Here is a 17,220-nt window from a genome sequence, read left to right as displayed (position 1 = left end):
GCAATTTGACTTTGATCATGAACCTCAACCCAATAACATTGATGCCCAAATTCTCTCTCAAATGAAATATCTCACCCAACAACTCCATGAGCTTCAAGAGGAACAAAAATTGCGAGAAGTGAGGCTTGCCCAAGTGATGAGTGCTATGATTGATTTAGATGGACGTGAGGCACCTCATTTGGAGTGTGAGAGTGTTTTTGTGGATGATGTGGGCCATGGGTGTGAAGGTGAGGGGGGATTTTCTTGTGATGAGAGGATTTTTGAGGATTTTGATCCTTTTCATTCCCCATTTGAGCTTAAATGCCATCCTTCCCCTTATTCACCCCCTTTGAGAGCTTCCCATGGTGAGGATGTGAGTGAGCCATCTTCATGTTTGAATGAGGGAGTTCATGAGGATGATGATGATGAGTTTGAGCAATCAAGAGAGATTGAGAGTCCCTTGAGTGATGGTGGAAGAGTTGTGAATGAAGAAAATGTCGATTGTGAGGTTTCCAACCCCCTTCCCCATCTTGATGAGTCTACCTTGCATGTTTGTGACCATTCTATCCATGAGTCTTTGGACTCATTTAATGTTATGGCTAGTATGTTCATTGAAGGTGTAACAAATCATTATAGCCTTTTGAGAGAGTTCATTGCCAATGCTTCATGGGAAAGGGATGAGTTTGAGAGAAACCTTTATCCTTTCATGCATGGTTTAGAGACTCTAGGCTTTGAGGATCTTGAGGGAGTTGTTGTGCATCGTTGTGATAGAGCGGAAGATGAGGTTGTTTCTATTGGAGAGTTTTTGTTTGAGGGAGATGTGAGTCATGAGTGTTCTTTTGAGGATTCTATGATTGATTTTCATGCCCTCATTGGTGATGTGAGGCTTTGTGAGACCATTCTTTCTCCTCCCCTTCCTCTTGTCCCTTTCTCAAGGAAATTTGACCACATCTCCTACTATCCCATGTTCCTCCCTTCTTTTGTCAAATAGCCTATTGAGGACCCTCTCTTGTGTGATGAGACTTTTCCTTTTCATCCTCCTATTATTGAGGAAATGGGTGATTGTGCCACCCAAAAAGATTTTGAGGAGGTTTTGCCTTTTTATTCTTTTCCTTATTTTTCTTCTTCTTTCTCTTCTTATTTTCTTGATTTTTCTTTTGATTTTTCTTCTTTCTTTTGGCATCTTCCTCCTCATTTACGTGCAATAATCTTGTTGCACGTCCTCCTCCCGTCATTTGCCTACTTGTTATCATATGAAATGTGTAGTAGTGCATTTGAAAAGCTCTTGCGTTCGTTGCAATATTATTTACTAGAGCGGTCTCGCTTGGACGTTAAACAAGCCTTTCTCGGGAAGTAACCCGAGGTTTTTATTGCTCTCATTTTCCTTTCTTTTTAGATTATATTTTCTCTCATGGAAATTTTTGTGTTCCTTTTACTAGGTACATGATGTTAAACAAGCCTTATGCATTGGTTTGGATCAAGAATCAAGGAAGTTTGATGCCTATTTTTGCTAGCATATGGAAATCGAGATTCAATTCAAAAGGAAATCGGCTTTGAAAGGTTAAATTGGTTCATTTGTGGGTATTTACACCCACCAATATCCGGTAATATCTTTCCTAGCTCTTTCTCTAATGGTTGGTGACTCGTTGGACATGTGTTGGTTTGTTGGGTTGATTTCTTTCTTTTCCCCTCCCATGGTTTATTTGGTTTATGTTTGAGTATATTGTCTCATTCAAGCTTGGGGGGAGGGTATTCTATCATGTTGGGTAGAATGTTGATTCATTTATGCCATGCACTTGAGTATATGCATTTCCATGTCTTTTCTTATATTTTGAAAAGTCCAAAAAGATTTTTATTTACTTTCAAGGTAATTTTGGAAAAATGTGTTTTGTTTGTTCTTATTTTGGACATTCTATTTTGGGAATTGCATTCTTGAATGTTTTCTTCCTATGTGGTAAATGTGTGCACGGTTTGAGAGTGTCATTGGTTGACTCTAGGATACTATATGCTAAGGTAGTCGGTTAAGAACTTTTAGGGGTCCATGAAGCCTTAGTTCACGGGAATGTGGTAAGATGGAGTTGCTCTCTCTAGTGGATTTGAAACCCTTGGTTGGTATTTGTTTGGTTATAATCCCTTGTGAGCTTCATTTATTCTACCCTTCATCACCTTGTTGAGTGGCTATTTAGGATCCTTGACTATGCATGTCTTAATCCTTGTTTTGACCTCTAGCTCCCAAGATCGTGACCGAGCCACTCTAAGGGAGGAAAAGGGCACCTTTTCTCATTTTTCTTTATCTTCTTTTTATTTTGTTACAAATTTTATTTTCTATTTTGCATCAACCTACTTATTAACCAATTTGAGCCTAATGTTTCCCGCTCTTGTTTAAACCGCGTTACAAACCCAATGGCCTATGTTTACCAACCCTTTTAGTTAGTGAAGCATAAAATTTGATCGGGATAGGATAGTTCGTTAAACTACTCCCCTAATCAAATTAACAATTTAAAAAGCCTAAACCTACACTAAACTAGTTAGTGGCAAGTAAAGGGTCAATCCACTAGGGAAGCACGCTAATTCAACATCAAATATCACTAATGCAAGAGTGAAAAGGGGATTGTTTTGTTGGTTTTGTTGAGTAGAACACTAAAACTACAAGTAAGCAAGAAAATGATGATTAAAATTAATAGAAAATGACGCTAGGGGTTCGGGGGTTTCAAACATGCATTAGAAAGAGGGGAACCATGATAGTTATCACGATGAAAATGCCTAAGAACACAAGATTCTACCTAAACGATTCATTCTCATGCAATAGTCTAGGCAAATCAATAAAAGAACTCAATGCTAATTAGGATCATTCTCGTACATCCTTTTAGACACAAGCAAATCAAGAGAATAAAGAAGCACAATACATGAAACTCTATTTTGATAACTCATTCTCATGCAATCATTAAAATAGAGGTGATCTTAATCTAGTTCAAATCATTTTCATGCATTTAAACTAGGAGGCAATCAAATAAAGTGCAACAATAATCTCAAGCCATTAAAAATCATGTCTTTCATCAATTTAAGGCATGTAATCAATCCAACTATCATCATTCATCCATCATTCAATACATATCTTCCACCCCCTTCCCCTAGCTAAGAGTTTAGCCTAGAGACGGGAGATTAAACATAATATCAAAACTAGAAATAAACACAGGAAACTCAAAACAAAATATGATTGAAATATATGAAATCAATAATAACAAGATAAACTAATAAGATAGACAAAAATAAGTAACAACAAAACAAATAAATAATATTAAAGGAAAGGAGAAGAGATTACTAAAGAAAGGATTGAAGAAAGATGAAAACTTGGATACTTGCTTGATTGATGGAAGATTAAAGCTTGAGCAAAGTTGAATACAATAAAGGAAGCTTGAATAACAATCTGTTTTCTCTCTCTAGATTAGGCTAATGTTCTATGGAATTAGTACTAAGTGTCTTTCTATTACAAAGAGTCTCGTCTATATATATATGGCTCCACCCAAAAGAAAGAGACTTGGACAACAAGGCGCAAATAAATCGTAAACCCAGTCGTGCGCGCCCGCACAGATGAGCTGCGCGCCTGCACACAATGTTTGTGCGCCCTCGCAGCGTAGTGCGCGGCCGCAACTTTGAGGGTACGGGGAAAATGAGCGCGCCCGCGCATCTGTGTGTGTGCCCGCACACAAGTCGCGCATAGGGTCGCCCAAACTCTTTGGATTGGCTCTGTTTCTTCAGTCTGGCTGTGCGGGTTCTAACAGGGCTTCGCGCCCGCACAGCCTCACATGTGCGCCCGCACAGAAGCCGCACAGTACCCCGCGCACAACAGATAGCTTGGCTTCTTGATATCCTCTTTCTTTCGGAACATAATACCTACAAAACCAAAGCATGGAGTTCAAAATAAAAACAAAGCGAGAAGACAAAGAGAAGGGAAGATAAGGGAGAAAAGGAAAGAGGAAGCAAAACTAAGTAAAAATACTTAGAAAAAGGGCCAAACAAGTGCAAATGAGGGGAAAATCCTTAGAGAAAAAGGATAAAAGAGTGGCATAAATGCCACTCATAAAAATCCCCCACACTTGCCTCTTGCTTGTCCCCAAGCAAGGAAAACCAGAACGAAAAGACAAACACAACAAACATGACAAGGTTTTCGCAAAACCAATCAAACCTCAAGGTAATGGAATGCTCAATTTGGACTCATTTGCGAATAAATGCACCAAAGAATACTTATCTTTCTTAATTCAAGGAGGGAAGGCACGTTCCAAGATTCTCAAGGTTGAAAAAGACAAACCTAAGCTAAGCGTAGAGAACTAATGATTTCATTCTCCGCCCTAGCCCCAACCAAGACGGTTCGCGTTCTCTCCACTAGCTTCAATTCATCCCCTAGCTAGCTCCTCATGGTTCTCGAGGGAACAGAAAAAGAAAATTTTATGTGGAGTCATAAGGTCATCCCGACATCTCAACTATGCATACTCTCTCCATAGGGTTGAAATATATCTCCCTCCACTGTTCTTTGACCACGCCCCTCTAGAATCCAAGGGTCTGAAGTAGGGTTGTAATGTCATGGCTAGGGGTTATGGTTGGGAAACAATTTGAAAACTTTGGTGGAAATTCCTAAGTGAAGCGTAAGAGTGGCAATCTCTCAAGAACATCCTAATATTTGAACCTATTCTTCAAACTCACAACCTTTCAAAACAAACCCACCACATTACTTCAATCTTTTTCATTTTTTTCATTTTTTTAATTTTTTTTTTCATGAGTTTCAAGTCCTTTCAACTTTCTTGCCAAGCCTTTTTGTGTACTCTTTTCATGAATAGCCTTTCAAAACCTCATTTGAATCAAATTACACAACTTTCTTGCTCAATTTCAACATTATCAAACTAGAACCTCACAAGCCAATGCTTCACTAACTACAAGGGTTGGTAGAACATAGGCCGATAGGTTTGTTATATGGCTAAGTAAAGAAAGGGTAAATAAGGCTCAAATTGGTTAGCAAGAGGGTGAATATAAAAATGAAAACCAAATTTGTAACAAAACACAAAGAAAACAAAGAAAAATGAGAAGAAATGCCCTCTTCCTCCAGTTATATGGTCACGATCTTGGGAGCTAGACGCCAACACAAAGATAGAGACATGCATAGTTAAGGATCCTAAGTGCCGCTCACAAGAATGATGAAGGCTAGAACAAATGACGCTCACATGGGATAAGAAATATAGCAAATACTAACCAAGGGAAACCTATCCACCATAGAGAGCAACACCATCTTACCACTTTCCCGTGAGCTAAGGGTTCAAACGTCCTCAAAAGTTCTAAACCAGGCTACCTTAGCTTACAATGTGTCTAACTCAACCCAAAGAATTCTCAAACCATGCAAACCCTCATCAATTAGGAAGATAAGCATTCAAAGACACATCGAGGCAAACCAATCCAAAAGAGTGAGCAAATTACACATCAAAAATCATTTCAAATTGTCATAATTATGCTTGCAACACAAAAAGGGAAAAACAAAACAAAAGAAAGAGGAAGAAATAAAAAAGGTTCACATACGAGGCATATAATTCAATTAAATCCCAATCGTCATACAAGTGATCGTTCGATAACATCATCAACGATCCCAGGCTCCATAGAACCAAAAGCAAACATCCTCGAACCATTCAACTTCTTCCTAAGCCAAACCTAAGCTAAACACCCAAGGAAAAAGAAAATAAAAGAGAGGAAAGGTCTCACCAAATGCCGCTTGAAATGAAGACAAGATAAATTATGCAATCTCACCGAGGGGGGCTCGAATTGCCCTTTGACTTCCTTTATCTCCATTTCCAAGCTTCAAAAGTAAGCCAAAATGAAAGAAACTACTGAGATGAAACAAAAATAAAATAAAAAGTTAAAAATCAAAGAAAGAAACTAAGAATTTAAACAAAATGAAGAAATAGAAATAAAATAAAATAAACTAAAAGAAATTTGGATTAAGGGAAATTTGGGCTATCGGGAGTTTGGATTTTTCCTCATGGGAGCATCATCACCTACACAAACACTTGAAAATTCATTAGCAAACACTTATCAAAATAACCCAGGGATTTAATCATCACAATAAAGCAGATAAATCAACATCAAGACATGATAAAGCCAACCAAACCATGAGAGCTCTACCACCTACAATAAAATCCCCCCCACACTAGCATGAAGACAATCCTTCCCCCACACTATAAAAAAATACATCCCTTTGCCTCTTACACACCCCCCCCACACTAAAACAATGCACCGTCCACGGTGCGCCAAATTAAAAACATTGGGAGGGGACAAAGGGGAGAAACAAATAACAAGGGGGGCTAGTGGCCACTAGGGCCGACTTCGTCACCATCTCCATCATCCTCGGTGTCATAAGAGAAACCGTCCGGAGGGATGTCGTGTGGGTCCCAACCACCGGAGTAACCCGGAGGCCAACCATAGTGACCTCGGAAGAGGTCTTGTTGCCATCGAGGCAACGGTTCAAAAGGGGCGGGAAGCTGAAGAGGGGAAGGGTGGGTAGGGTCGACATATGGATAGTTGGGGTCACCCTGAAAATCGCTCCCCCCGGGGGCATGATAATCGTACCCGGTTTCCGTCGGGTAGTCTACCCGGGGAACACCGTGGGAGGAGGGCCCTTGCCAAAATGGCCAAGTAGGTTGTGATCCCTGCCACCTAGGGACCGACCGTTGTTGGGGTAGCCAATGGGGGTAGTTTACCGGGGGGTGACCTCACCCCTATCCACGGCCGCACCATAAAGAGCTTGGATTTGCAAAAACATACCCTGTTAGTTCTCCATTAAGCTTTGCATGCCAAGTTTCATGCTCATCATTTGTTGCTCAAGGATACTCATGCCTTGATGATGTTGTTGATGATGTTGTTGTTGTTGTTGTTGTTTCTGCTGCTGTTGCTGTTGTTGTTGTTGTTGCTGTTGGCCGACTTCCATATTCCTTAAGCCACCCAGAGCGGTGGGTACCACACCATTATCTCTCGGAATCTTCCATACATTCCTTGCATTCCGCTCCAGGGATGTACGACTGGGGTATGGCAAGATACAATGGTGCTCTCTGTCAACTATCCAGTCATGAAAATTGTTGGCATCTGAAGTTCCTTGGAGGAACCCCGACCTTCTCATCAACTAAATGTCGATGAATAGAACTTTGTCGGCCCCCACTTGTTAGCACGAGGGGAAGAAGCGTTCATAGTTGAGCTTCTTCGCAATCCTGCTAATCATTCCACCGAGGGCAATTTCTCCTGTCTTGTGGCCCGACTTGATTGCCTCGCAGCACAAGATGAACCAATACCCCATATTGAGCCGCCCTTTCAATTCCTCCCTAGTGGCTACCCACAAAGTAAATAGCTCCTCATGAGAGAGCTTGCTCAAATCCTGCTTGCTAAACACCACAAACCCCAGAATGCGGTGTAGTATACGGAGCACAGGGTGGATTATATGGTTGGCCACTGAATACCGGGTGTTGAATTCTTCATAGTCGGTGATCATTTGCCACCATCTAAATGCATCGTACTCAGGGAACAAGCTCAACGAAGGGGCAAGGAGGTCCGCCTTAGGGTTCAGGTCCAACAAAACATTAAGATCACTCAGAGTCATAGAGTGCCGGTAGTTGAACAATTGAAAGGAAAACTCGAAGTCGTTCCCAAGAGGCTCTTTTTCAAAAGAGGCCAAGAATTCGAAAGTTGGCTCCTTATAAGTTCGGTATTGATGTTTGATGAACTCGATCATCCCCAAGTTATCAAGGAGCGACCTTATATCGTCGTCAATCCCTAAAGCTCTCATAGAGCGTTGATCATAGTGTCGGGAGGGATTTAACTTTCGGCCATGAAGGTCGTTGAAGAACGTAGCATGGACCTTGTTCGAAAATCTCAATCTAGGGGGAACATTAGGTCCTTGAGCTTGAGTTTGTTGGGTACTTGGTTCTTCAACCGTTAACCTGGGCTCCTTTCTGCTCCTTCTTTTGCACATTATGTTCAACCAACACAAAAAAAACCCAACCAAAAGGAGAACTACCTTCGAACTTAACCAACAATTGGAAAACAACAACAACCACTCAAGTCTCAACAATCTGCAAAAGAGTTAGTGCTAACAACTAACCATACAAATATCACGCCCAAGACAACAAGAATCAACAACAAAGAAGTCAATCAAAACACATTATGATAGCAAGCAAATCTCATGAAATTAGTTGCATTATCAACAATTCAAGCACCAAAATTCTCAACTTAGTTTCATGAAAATGGCTTCAAAAACAATAGTATGAACAACATTGTCCCCAAAATCACCAAATTTCACACTAATAACCAACAAATCCCTCACAAAGAAAACCAAAATCATATGCAATTCACTCAAGCTAATTCATGTTTAATAACTAAAAATTTTGCATAAATAATTGAAATTAAGTAATAAAATAGCAAAATTTACAGTTATACCACCTTGTAGAAGCTTGAACACCACCAAGTGCCTCCAAGAACACCACCTTCAATGAAGCTTGCAAACCATGAAAATGGGGGATTTTTGGGTATTTTGGAGAGAGAAAGTGGGTGAATTTGTGAGTAGAATGAAAGTTTTTTATGGATTTGAAAGAAAATCAATGGAATTTGTGAAAAATGGGTGAAATTTGAAGGTTAGGGTTTGGGTTTGTGAGGAGAGAGAAGAGAGCATGAAAATGGGGTTTCGAAAATATGAGAAAGAAATCGGGGAGAAGAGGGTAAAAAACCCGATTTTCCTACTCTGCGCGCCCGCACAGAGGTCGCGCACTAGATCGCGCAAACTCTCTGCCTCGAGCTTCAATTTTTGACAAAATCTATGCGGGTTCTGACATTGAACGCGCGCCCGCACAGAAACCATGCGCGCCCGCACAGATGGCGCACAGCAAGTCACGCAAACTTCCTGACTCGAGCTTCAATTTGAGATAGAATCTGTGCGGGTTCTGACAGTGCCTGCGCGCCCGCACAGGTCACATAGCGCGCCCGCACAGATAACGCGCACAGGGTCGCACAGAGTAGTTTTGATTTATCCTCACATCTTCGAAATAGAAAATCCTTGTTCCTTCATCGTCCAAACACCTATTAACCAAAAAGGTGAAAAAAAGTAATCAAATTAAAATTCAAAAAGGAGAAAGTGAAATCGGAATATTAAAAAAAAAGGTTTAGAAAGGAGTTAGAAACTCGGGTTGCCTCCCGAGAAGCGCTTCTTTATGAGGTCACTAGCTTGACCATGAGAAAAATCCTTCAAGTTGGAGGCTTGGGATCCAAAGGATCAAGTAATATACATTCGATGATACCAACTTCTTCCTTGCAAAAGTAATGCTTTAGACGATTACCATTAACCATGAACTTGTTACCATCCACATCTAACTCAAAGGAGCCATAAGGAGTAGTCTTTGAAATCACAAAAGGACCCGACCACTTTGACTTGAGAGTTTACCCGGAAACAAACGAAGCCTTGATTTGAAAAGCAAAACCTTGTCTCCAACCTTAAAGTTCTTGTTTCGAATATGTTGGTCATGCCACTTTTTGGTCTTCTCCTTATATAACCTTGAGCTCTCATAAGCATCATCTCTAAGCTCTTCAATTTCATTGAGCTTAAGCAATCTCTTCTCACCAGCCAAAGACAAATCCATATTCAGCTCCTTGATAGCCCACCAAGCCTTGTATTCCAATTCAACCGGCAAGTGACAAGCCTTGCCATAGACCAACCTATAAGGGGTTGTGCCTATTGGAGTCTTGTACGCCGTCCTAAGAGCCCATAGCGTGTCATCAAGTTTGAGAGACCAATCATTCCTTGATTTTTTCACCATCCTTTAAAGAAGATTTTTTATTTCACGATTCGAGACCTCCACTTGTCCTTGAGTTTGAGGGTGGTAAGGTAATCCAATCTTGTGATGAACGCCATATCTCTTGAGAAGAGCTTCAAATTGCTTTTTGGCGAAATGGGAGCCTCCATCACTAATTAGCACCCTCGGAACTCCAAACCTAGGAAAGATGATCTTCTTTAAGAGCTTAAGCACAACCTTGTGATCATTGGTAGGTGAGGGTATGGCTTCAATCCAATTTGTCACATAATTGACCGCTACCAAGATATATAGATTCCCACAAGAAGAAACGAAAGGTCCCATGAAATCTACCCCCCAAACATCAAAGGGTTCCACTTCTAGAATACTTTGTTGGGGCATTTCGTCCCTCTTGGTAATGCCTCCGCTCCTTTGACATCTATCACATTGTGCAACGAATTGGTGGGCGTCTTTATGCGTTGTCGGCCACCACAATAAGGATTGAGAGATTTTTGCCACTATTTTGTCAACACCACCATGTCCTTCAAATGGTAGTGAGTGTCAATACTCAAGAACACCTTGAATTTCATGATCTAGAACGCACTTCGATAAAGACCATCTCCACATTGCTTGAATAGGTATGGGTCATTCCAAAAGTATCTTCTCACCTCCTTGAAAAACTTCTTCTTTTGTTGAGAAGAGTACTCCGGGGGAACGACTCCGCACGCAAGATAGTTGGCTATATCCAAGTACCAAGGGGTAGAAGTTGACACCAAGGCCATGAGAGCCTCGAATCCTATCTCATCATTAATCGGTACATCCTCCTTGTTCTCAAATGGTAGCCTAGACAAATGATCCGCTACATAGTTCTCCGCTCCCTTCTTGTCCCTCATTTCCATGTGAAAGTCTTGGAGAGAGAGAACCCAACGGATCAAGCGAGGCTTTGCTTCTTTCTTGGTCATGAGATACCGCACCGCGATGTGATCCGTGTACACGATAACTTATGAGCATATGAGATAGGACTGAAACTTATCGAATGCAAACACTACCGCTAACATCTCTTTCTCCGTTGTTGTGTAATTCCTTTGAGCCTCATCTAGATTCCGACTTGCGTAGTAGATGACACATGATTTTCCTTGTTTCTTTTGACCAAGAACGACACCTACTGCAAAGTCACTAGCATTGCACATTAGCTCAAAAGGCAAGCTCCAATCCGGAGCTTGCACAACGGGAGAAGAAATGAGAGCTTCCTTGAGTTTACGAAACGCCTCAAGGCAAGCCTCATTAAAGTAAAAAACAACCTCTTTTTTGAGTAGTTCGGTCAAGGGTTTGGCGATTGAAGAAAAATCTTTGATAAACCTCCGGTAATAACCGGCATGCCCAAGAAAATCCCATACCCCTGTGATGGAATTAGGAGGGGGCAACTTTTCAATCACCGAAACCTTGGCCGGATCTACTTCAATGCCAAATTTTGAAACCTTATGGCCGAGGATAATGCCTTCCTCAACCATAAAATGACACTTTTCCCAATTTAAAACCAAACTCGTCTCTTGACACCTTTTCAAAACTTTTTCAAGGTTAAAAAGACAAGTGTCAAAAGACGAGCTACCAACACTAAAATCATCTATGAAAACCTCAATTTCTTTTTCAAGCATCTCAGAGAAAATGGAAGTCATGCATCTTTGAAAAGTAGAGGGAGCATTGCGCAATCTGAATGGCATTCTTCGGTATGCAAATGTCCCATATGAACATGTGAAAGTAGTTTTCTCTTGATCACTTGGATGGATAGGGATTTGGAAAAATCCGGAATACCCATCCAAGCTCTACTACAAAAATGCTCAAAGAGACCTCAATTAAGAGACCATTTAATTTAATATGTGGTCTCTTTGTTTTAAGAGACCCAATATCTTAAATAAATGGTCTCTTCGGTGTAATTTGAGGGACATAAAAATGAAGGAGAAACCACTATTATGAAATAAATGGTCTCTCTTTTCTTATTTATTCAATTTTTAAAAAAGAGAGTCCATTTCTCTTGAAAAATGGTCTCTTTTTTTATTATTTATTCCATTTTAAAAAAGAAAAGACCATTTCTCTTAAATAAATGGTCTCTCTTTTTTATTTATTTAATTAATTTAAGAAAGGAGAGACCACATCTCTTAAATAAATGGTCTCCTTTTTTTTTTTTAAAATATTTAAAAAAACTTATACCCTAAATTCATTATCCCGCCACCCTCCCCGTCATCCCCTCATTTCAACATCTCTCTTACCTTTCTCCTCCCATCACTTTCTCTTTCCTCATTTTAGATCTGTTAGGGTTTTTATTTGTCGCCGCATTCATCTTTCCTCAAAAAATTTGCTTCCTCATTCATTTTTTCCCCCTACAATTGCTTTAACCTGTCTCTCAAATTTTGATTTAATCTTCTAAGCTTGATCCCCGATTTCCTTTCCCCGCCATGTTTTCCTCGTTCAAATTGCCAACCCCAACCTCAAAGCCCCAATTTACTTTCTCTTCTAAATCAATCTAATTCAACGGCTCCAAAGTCAATTTGTAAATCCCGATGGTGTTCTTAACTTCCTGTCCGTCCTTGTTTAGTTGTTGTCGGCATCGGACGGTAGCAGCCTAGCGGTTTGTGATCCTCAAAAGGCAGCATCACAATTCCTTGATCTCCGAAGTTGGTTCAGCTTAAATGAGATTCCTTCGTATCAGGTTTGCAATGAGGCTGGGGTGAAGGTGGGTTATTTCTCTACCATTTAAATGCAAATGTAATTTCAGCGTTCTTTTTAATTTTGGTTATGTTGATAAGCTCCGATCTTAGTCGTCAATTGCTTATGTTAAGATTTGCATCGTTTCAGTGATTGTCATTCTTTTTATCTTTAATTTGCTACTTCCTTATAATCTAATATATGTTGGTGCATTTTTTTTTTTTCTAATAGGCGGATTTGTTTCCAAGTTAAGGTTGTCCCATCAAAATCCATAAGTATTGCCTCCTTAAATTAAGAAGTTTTCTCAAAGAAGAGTAACACATCAGTTTTAAGGATGTGATCTAATACCAAGTCCGATATTACCATCTACATTAGAGAGTATTTTTTTTTTAGTATGGGATTTGTAAATTTTTTACATGTATATACTAGTTGTATTTGTTGTAATCGTTACAAGTAGAGTAATTGTATTTTTGTTTAAATGAAATTGTATGTTTGTTTAAATGAAATTGTATTTTTGTTAAATGAAATTATAATACGTAGTATGCACTATATTGAAATACGAATCATTTTTTTTTTAAAAAAAAGAAAAAAGAAGAAAGAGACCACCTATTTGAAATAGGTGATCTTAGTTGTTCATAAGCTGAGACCACTTATTTGAAATAGGTGGTCTCAAATTTTTCTTAAACCGAGACCATCTATTCTAAATAAGTGGTCTCTCTTTTTAAAACAAGAGACCACTTTTGATGAAATGGTCTCTTAAGCAAAAGAGACATGTGAGCTAGAGACCACTCCTAAGGTAGTTTCTTTGGCCATTTAAATATGGTCTCTTTGGCCAATTTGGTAGTAGTGAAGAAACAAAAAAAAGCATGGTTAGAAATCCTTTCAAGCATTTGGTCCATGAAAGGGAGAGGAAAATGATCTTTCTTGGTGTTTTTGTTCAATCTCCTATAATCAATGCACATTCTCCACTCGGTCACCGTCCGGGTTGAGATTTCCTCTCCCTTTTCATCCTTGATTATAGTCATTCCACCCTTCTATGGAACCACATGAACCGGGCTAACCCATTTGCTATCGGAGATAGCATAGATGATTCACGCTTCACGTAGTTTCAAGATTTCTTTCTTCACAACCTCTTGAAGGTGGGGGTTCAACCTTCTTTGAGGTTCAATGGAGGTGGAATGATCATCCTCAAGATGAATACGATGCATGCATAAAAAAGGGCTAATACCTTTAATATCATCAATGCTATACCCTATCACATCCCTATATTTTTTTAAAACATCAAGAAGTTTTTCCAAATTAAGACCATCTAGGGTATCATTGACAATAATAGGGTATTTTCCCTCCTTATCAAGAAAAGCACATTTCAAATAAGGGGGAAAGGGTTTGAGTTCTACCTTGGGAGGAGGCTTAGAACTCTCCTCCAATTTCTCTTCCTTGGACTCAAGCTCGACCTCAACTTGTTGTTCAACTTCCTCCTTTGAGGATTCCTCCATTGCTATGACAAATTCTTTAGCCTCTTGAGAGTGGAACTCTTCTTTGCATGTAAAGGCTTCAATCATTGGATCTTGAGGCCTCATCACGACCCTCCCCAAGCTATCTAGCTCCTCATTCACAACATCAACTCTATAGCATTTTTCCACCATGGGGGTCTTGAGCAACTTCGAAAATTCAAAGACAATTTTTTCATCGGCCACTTCACAAGTGATGGTTTTGTTCTTGCAATTCATGACCGCCCCCAAAGTTTTAAGAGCTTCACATCCCAAAATCAAAGGAGTGTTAACATCTTCCTCCATATCCATCACTACAAAGTCACAAGGCACGTAGATGTGTCCCACTTGAATTGGAACATCCTCAAGCTCTCCACAAGGTAATTTCACCAATCGATCGGCCAATTGAATTGTCTTCCTTGTAGGGATCATCTCAACATTGAGTTTTTGAGCAATGGATAGAGGGATTAAACTAACACTTGCTCCAAGATCGGCTAAGGCGCCCCTAGCTTCCATGTTTCCAATTTTCACCGGCAAAGTGAAACTTCCCGGGTCTTTCTCCTTCTTGGGCATCTTATGTTGGACAAGAGCACTCACTTGATGTGGAAGGGTGATAAGCTCATCATTGAGCTTCCTCTTGTTGGTGAAAATATCTTTGAGGAACTTGGAATAAGATGGAATTTGTGTCATAATTTCAAGAAAAGGGAGGTTGATATGCAAATTCTTCATGACACTAAGAAATTTTGTGAATTTGTCATTCAACTTCCTCTCCGCAAGCTGACCGTGAAAAGGAACCGGTCCATCAAGATTCCTAGCCTCACTAGGAATAGAAGTTGTCTTCTCATTGTCTATCTTCTTCTTCTCCAAACCTCCTTCTATCTCATCACCTTTTTCTTTCTCACCTCCCTTGTTTTCATTCACACTCTCCTCTCCTCCCTTCTTTCCCTAACTATCCCCTTCATTTGGTCCTTCATAGGAAGTTCCCGATCTCAATGTGATCGCCTTGCATGTATCGGGTTTTGGATTGAGAGATGAGTTAGAAGGTGGTTGTCCGGGTAGAGTGGATGGTGAATTGAAAGGAGTTCTCTCGGCCAATTGAGCAAGTTGTGAATCAACCATCTTGTTGTGGGCTCTTATCTCTTGCATTTGTTGCCCAAAAGATTGCATTTGCGCATGCATGGCTTGGAGGAGTTGAGTTTGAGTTAGCTCCGCTTGAGGTGCTTGTTCTTGATGGTTTCTTTGAGGTGCTTGGGTTTGATTGTTGTATTGGTTGTTGCTTGGATAACTTCCTCTTGGGTTTTGGGGTTGAGATGAAGGTGGATTTTGATATTGAGGATTGGAGTTATAGGAAAGTTGAGCTTGTTGGTTCCATTGTTGGGGTTGAGGTACAAACCCGGGTGGTGGTTGTCTCCAAGCTACTCCACCGCCGCTTCCTCTAAATCCCTCTTTCCTAGTGTTGTATGCCGCTACATGTTCGGGGCTTAAACCTCCACAATAGGATGTATCATGGTTCGTTCCTCCAAAATTTTGACAAGATAAAGAGTTAACTTAAGAAGAGCTTGCTCCACCACTTGAGCTTGCATTCACACTCGTGTTCAATTTGGAAAGTCCTTTTGTCAGTTGATCAATTTGATGTTGTAATTGATCAACTTTCTCCAATTCGTAAATACCACCTCTCTTTGGAGCGTTTCTTCTTCGGCCCCCCCAAGAGTAATTCTTTGCTACCTCTTCTATTGTGGCTTCAACTTGATTTTGAGTGATCTTGATTAATTGGCCACCCGCCCCCGCATCCAAATTGGCTCTTGACATGGGCTCCAATCCGTCGTAGAAAAACCGCACGAGCAACCCTTGATTGTACTCATGGTGGGGACATGCTTGCACCAACTCTTTGAATCTCTCCCATGCTTCACCAAGACTTTCATCGGCCTCTTGCTCAAATGATGCAATTTTCCTTCTCATTTCGGCGGTCTTCTCTTCGGAGATAAAGCGCTTCAAGAACGCCTTTACAACCTCCCTCCATGTCGTGAGAGAGTTAGGCTTTACTTGCTTTAGCAATTTCTTTGCTCGTCCGGTGAGAGATTGCCGGAAAAGGTGCATACGAATGTAGTCTTGACTCACTTCACTGGTTTGCATCATTGCGCACAATTCAAGGAATCGGTCCAAATGTTCAATAGGGTCCTCACTTGCACTTCCGGAGAATTGCTCCGATTGGACCATTCGAGTATATTGTGGATGGATTGAGAACTTGGTTTCCGTGATGGGTAGCAAAATCCCTCCCGTGAGCTCATAATCCTCCGGATTTCCGAACTCACGAATAAGAAATCATTCTCTTGTTCCGCCATTGATTCGCGTGGTGAACTTGAAGAGTAAGTATCACTTTCACTATCAACTATATCACCAAAACCTCTTCCCTCGTCTTGATAAAGCCTACGGACTTGTCTCAAGGTTTGGTTGATTTCGTGGTCAATTTGATGTGAGGGTGTTCCTTGAGACCTCCTAAGGATTCACCAAAGCTAAGCAAACAATTAGCAATGACAAGGATGATAAAACAAAAGAAACAAAAAGAAAAGAAAGCAAAATGACTCTAACACAAGCAATAAAATTTGCTAAACAAGCCGCTTCCCCGGCAACGGCGCCAAAATTTGATCGGGATAGGATAGGTCGTTAAACTACTCCCCTAATCAAATTAACAATTTATAAAGCCTAAACCTACACTAAACTAGTTAGGGGCAAGTAAAGGGTCGATCCACTAGGGAAGCACGCTAATTCAACATCAAAAAATATCACTAATGCAAGAGTGAAAAGGGGATTGTTTTGTTGGTTTTGTTGAGTAGAACACTAAAACTACAAGTAAGCAAGAAAATGATGATTAAAATCAATACAAAATGACGCTAGGGGTTTGGGGGAACTTGATATGCTTGGAGCCCAAGTAAATCATCTGATCAAAGTGCAGCGCAACAATAATAGTTAAGGTTTTATCTTAGAAATTATTACTAATATGGTAAGTAGGTTAGTGCACGAAATTTATTAGAAACGTGATAAGTTTGCTTGGTAAATAAAATAAATATGGAAAATAATAAAGGATAGATTTTAGGAAAAGATTTTCTAAAAAGATTATTTTTCTCTAAAGTCGGTTTATTAAAAAGATAAGTTTTCTTAATAAATATCTTTTTATACTTATTTTCGGAAAAGATTTTATTCCACTTGATTTGCTAAAACCATGTTTAAAAGATAAGTCA

At 40.1% G+C, this 17,220-nt stretch overlaps 1 non-coding gene across 1 annotated transcript; it reads left to right on the top strand.

The window, feature by feature from the left end:
- Positions 1–15,835: 15,835 nt before the first annotated feature.
- LOC145633331 (small nucleolar RNA R71) lies at positions 15,836–15,943 on the top strand. The gene has a single exon (XR_014112663.1). It is a non-coding gene; the product is annotated as a small nucleolar RNA R71 (small nucleolar RNA).
- The last annotated feature ends 1,277 nt before the right edge of the window (positions 15,944–17,220 follow it).

Source organism: Chenopodium album, chromosome 5 (genome assembly GCF_948465745.1).
Source record: "Chenopodium album chromosome 5, dcCheAlbu1.1, whole genome shotgun sequence".
NCBI lineage: Eukaryota > Viridiplantae > Streptophyta > Magnoliopsida > Caryophyllales > Amaranthaceae > Chenopodium > Chenopodium album.
Note: the sequence above shows the minus strand (reverse complement) of the source record. Positions and strands in the feature narration are given on the sequence as shown.